Genomic DNA, 5,136 nt, shown 5'->3' with positions numbered 1-5,136 from the left:
TCTTAGAATTGCAATTTCCTCCTCTATATCTTGACTCCTTTCATGCACTCATGCCTTGCACTAATTATGCCACATGGCCTTATACTGACTAATCACATTATCTCTTGGAGTACTTATCACTATGGCAGATATCGACACATCTGCTAACTCAAATAATATCACTTGTATTCCCATGAGGACCGATACATTGGACCCACGCTAAGGAATGCTACTGAGGGGAAACACTGGAACTAGAAGCAAGAAATTATAGAAAAGACAAAATAAGATCCTATACTCTATATGTGAACCCTAGTGAGACTCTTCTTGTGACACCCCTTACCCTTCTACAGTATAGCCGAGTAAGATATGTCACACAGTGTACCGGAACACCATACTTTATCTCAATTATTTTTATCCTTCCTTAATTTATTTCTTTATAGTTATGAACTGTAATTTGTGAAATTTAACTCATTTAAGTCATTTATTAAAATTATAAATTTATTTGAGGTTCCGAAAATTTTTTAGAAAATTCGACAAAGTACCAGCTAAAAATAGAGAAAACAGTTCTTCGGAACCTGTAAAAAACACTTCCAATAATCATTTTCAATCATTCTCAAACTCCAATAACCATCAACATGGTCTCATCAATTCTCAACATTAGCAATCATCTCAAATTCTCAACATTAATCCACAATTTCATTCAAATTCAAAATCAACTAAAATTTCATGAAGATATTCTCAATTTATATTAATTAACAAAATTTTGCAAAATATGTACATCAACATATGATTACATAAATTTACTATTTACATGAGTTCTAATTTATAAATCACAAACTACTACCTATTACAAAATGCAAAAAAATAATTTCAAAAGGGACCTAAAGGTCCTACCATTGATGCACTATAGATGAGAGGTGACTCTGACTCTAGGCAGATCTATGACCTCACCCAGTCTGTGGTCTGCTGGGCTCTCTGTCTGTCTCTCCAAAACCTACGCGTGGCAAAATGCGATGCGCTAAGCAATAATGCTTAGTGGTGCCAATAATAAAATAAAAAGAACTAAAAGAAAATAAATATGCAATGAGTGTATTGATATCTCATACAGACAAATTTTTGGTAATTATTTGTAGTCTTATTTATTTGGTACTTGTTATATTTATTATTTCATTAAATTTATCAACTTTCATTTTTGGTTGCCCAAGTAACCTATACTGGATGACTGGACTAGATAAACAGGTAAACTGGCACTGGGTATCAAGTACCTCAAGCCATCACACCATTGGTCACATATGTATCTCCCGGTATGCAACAAAACAGCAGATAAGCTGTAATAAACATTAGGCACAAGGCTAAGTATCACCATAATTTTAGAATGTTTAAAAGCCATAAAATCACAAAATGGCATAATGCCATGTGCAGTACCGCTAACTGAACCCTATTGGCATGTCAACCTATCCAAACCAATCACATTAGGCCTACTAGGGCATGTTACACTTTTTAAATTTTACAATTCTTTGAAATTGAAGTTTAATTGTTACTATTCATTTCATTAGTCAACTAGAATGTTGACTTTTTCATAGACAATAGGTATATTGGTTTTAATATCCCCAACATACCACATTTTGCATTCTAAAGTTGTTGGTATTGGTTGCCAATACTATTTCAAAGCTTAGTGTTGGTTATTTACAATTTTCATATTCCAAGCACTAAGTTTACTGTTCCATTGGTCATTTATTCAGTAGGAATTTGATAAAATTATCTTCATGAAAGTTGTTCCTTTATGTGTCTTCTTTAATTCTCTTTTTGAATCACTCCATTTGGAGTTTTCTAACTCAAGATATGCCCTAAAAACTATAACTAGCCGGATTGAAATTTTTCCAAAATTTCTAGGCAGAACCAATTCTGCAATTTTTGTACACTAACTGCAGGTCAGTTTTTGGACATGTTATGGTCAAAATTTGGGTTTGTTTTCTTCATGAAAGTTGTAGGGCTATGTCTCAGATTTCTACTGGTAAAATTTTAGATCAATTTAACTTTTCTACACTAAGTTATGACCATCTGAACAAATACTATTCATTTGGTTATTTTTCAGGGACAGCATGTTGGTCACCCGGATTAGGGTAATTTTTAGATCAACTTGGTTTAGTTTTCTGGGCAAGGTTTCTACACCAAAGTTGTGCCATTATGTGTCTAGTTTCATGTCCAATTAGCCTTGCACCAATTAAACCTATACAACTCCAGTTATAGCTATCCAAATCTGCTGGATTCACAACCAGTCCTGTAGGTCACCAAGGGCAGCATGCCTAAGCTCAATTTCATTATCCTTACTCACTTCAATTCCTCCTCACACACATTCAAATGGTCTACTAATTGACCATTACAATGTTAATATACCATTACATGAGCAAACTCTAATATTGTTCAAATGTCCAAGTTTTCAAGTTCCATTCATGCATTACACTTGCATTACACTTACACTTACACTTACATGTTCAATCACTCATCTAATGCCAAGGTTAGCTCATAAACCACTTTGCTTCAAGTAAATTCATCAACCCTAACCATCCCTAAGCTTTCGAAATTATAGGGATGAACACACATAAATTTTATTTTATTTTTCTTACAATTTCCACTTATCTCATGGCATTAAACATGAATTAAGTGAAAGAGGTAGGAGATTGGACACTAACCTCAATTGATAACTCTTCCAAGTTTCCAAAACTTCCTTTCTCTTTCTTCTTTTTGCTGGCTAGAGGTTGTTTAAGATGCAAGATCAATTTTTAGTTAAGCAAGTTAGTGGTTTTAGGGTGTTTTAGTGGGTTATCACAACCTTGCTCAAGCTTCCATGGAGGTTGGGTTAGGGAGAGGGTTTCGGATGGTTTGAGGGAGGAAGAAGCAGATTGCATTTTGATTTTTTTTGTCTCAATTATCCTCTTTTATTAGTTAATTAAGTGGCTATTAATGTGATTGGTGGAATTTTTTTAAATGACATCATAATGATGTCATAATTGGCATTTTATTTCATTTTCTTTTCTTTTCTTCTCTACTCATTTTCAATTTAACTTTTAGCAATATTTATTCATATTTTATGTCATAATAATTATTTACTTAACTAGACAAGTAGGCCAAAAATATCTCTGAAGACAAAATAACCAAAATGCCCTCCATTTGGCTTAACAAACTAAAATTGTCTGTACTGATTGAAAAAATTTTCTAAGCATTTTCTTGGCATTCTAATGCCATAGAAACCTCAATGACTCTTATCTGGAGTCCTAAAAATTATTTTATGATTTTTCTCCTGGGTTTAGGGCTCCTAGTTGCGAGAACCGCAACTTCCCACTAGATTACCCATCGCTAGGGCACCGGCTCGTTTAACTTGGTTGTATTTTATTTCTAAAATTTTTCCTAAATTTTTCTTATTAATATTTGAGTTAATTGTGGTTCCTCACTTTAGTTTAAATATTTTTCCAGATGTTCTAGCTATCCAGACTGACACCGATCATCGAAATAGTAAAATGTACGAAATTGCTACAGCGAGGGTGTTACACTTCTTAAGCCTTAAACATGTACTTCCCATGAATCTGGAGCCTAAGCTTTGATACCACCTTTGTCACGACCTAAATTCTGGGCCAGACCGATACTAAGACTTGGGTCAACATAAGGCCCTGAAAAGCCCGTAGTAAGCCTAACTATTCTCTAGCCCAACCTTAAAGCCCATATCCAAGCCCATTTTCGAGAAATCAACCAGACAGAATCTGGCTATAAACTGAACTATCCAACGGGGAGTTTTTATTTCGCCTGACCTGTGATCACAATATAAATATATATGAGAGTTCAGCTCACCCTCACAACTTACAATCAATCAGTTTAATTAAGTGGGAGCTGAGCTCCCTCATCCAAAATATTTGTCTATCCCATTCAACTATACATGTATAATATTAAGTTTACAACCTCAATTAATAATCTTTTACATTCTCAAATCAATAAAGTATTTCTAGCACATGTGGATTTCTAGAGTTTAAATCAATAACATAACATAAACATAAATATAGTGACTAGTAGACCTATAAGGAAGAAAGCAGGTAAGTCACAACGAAAAGCCCTTCTGTAGCCTGAAAAAATAGTGAACAGGAGTGAGCATTCAACTCATAAAGTAAGATATTAATTTTATATACAATTTCTATAACTATCTAAGTTTAGTACATCTTTAAGAATGAAATACAACATCTTCACACAATTCAAACAAGTCAAGTCATAATCACACCAAAGGCAATCTGGAGCACTCACACACCCGTGTGTCAAATCCATACTCACACATATATATATATGGGAGCGAATCCCTGTCACACCTTATCCCTCTGTAAGGCATAACATGATCTCGTAGAATACCTAATGAACTAACAAACTTAACCTACCGATAATTCATTAAGTACACTACAAGGGATTTTAAAACCATTTTCTTACATTTTGGAAGTGGTAAGCATTTTGGTAGGAATTAAAATCATTTATTCAAAGCTCAAAAACTAGTAAAAATTTTTGTCCATTTTTATTTTTTCGCAAATTTTATAAAAATATCGGCAAAGTGCCGTCTGTATTTTAAGAAAAAAGTTCTTCATATACCTGAGAAAAACACTTCCAATAAATTTTCCATAACTCCCAACCTCTAAATAATCTTAAGTCAACACAATTCAATTCATTCCAAAATTCAACCAAAAATTTATCAACTTAAAATATTTCATAACTTCATTCACAGTACATATAATACGAAATTCACAAAAAGAAAATCCAAAATAACATTATTACAATTTATTATACAACTGCTCAACTTTACATTGATACATAGAATACTATAATGTTTACATCAAATAATTACAAGGGTATAAATAAATACCCGTACAAAAGTGATCAAAGAAGTTCTTACCAATTCAGCAGCTCACTCTGCTGCTTTTTCCTTGTCCTTATCTGTGACAACAAAATAAGCTATTGCTGAGTATAAAAATACTCAGTGATGCACAATAAAAATTGAAATGCAGTACATAAAACATTTCTTGACAAATTCACAATTTGAATATTTCATAATCACATTTCACAATTTATCAAAACTCATTATAGCACAATTTTGGTCAAATAATTTAATAAACACAGTGTTGCCAA

The sequence above is a fragment of the Hevea brasiliensis genome, chromosome 15, assembly GCF_030052815.1.
Source record: "Hevea brasiliensis isolate MT/VB/25A 57/8 chromosome 15, ASM3005281v1, whole genome shotgun sequence".
In the NCBI taxonomy this organism is placed as follows: domain Eukaryota; kingdom Viridiplantae; phylum Streptophyta; class Magnoliopsida; order Malpighiales; family Euphorbiaceae; genus Hevea; species Hevea brasiliensis.
Note: the sequence above shows the minus strand (reverse complement) of the source record.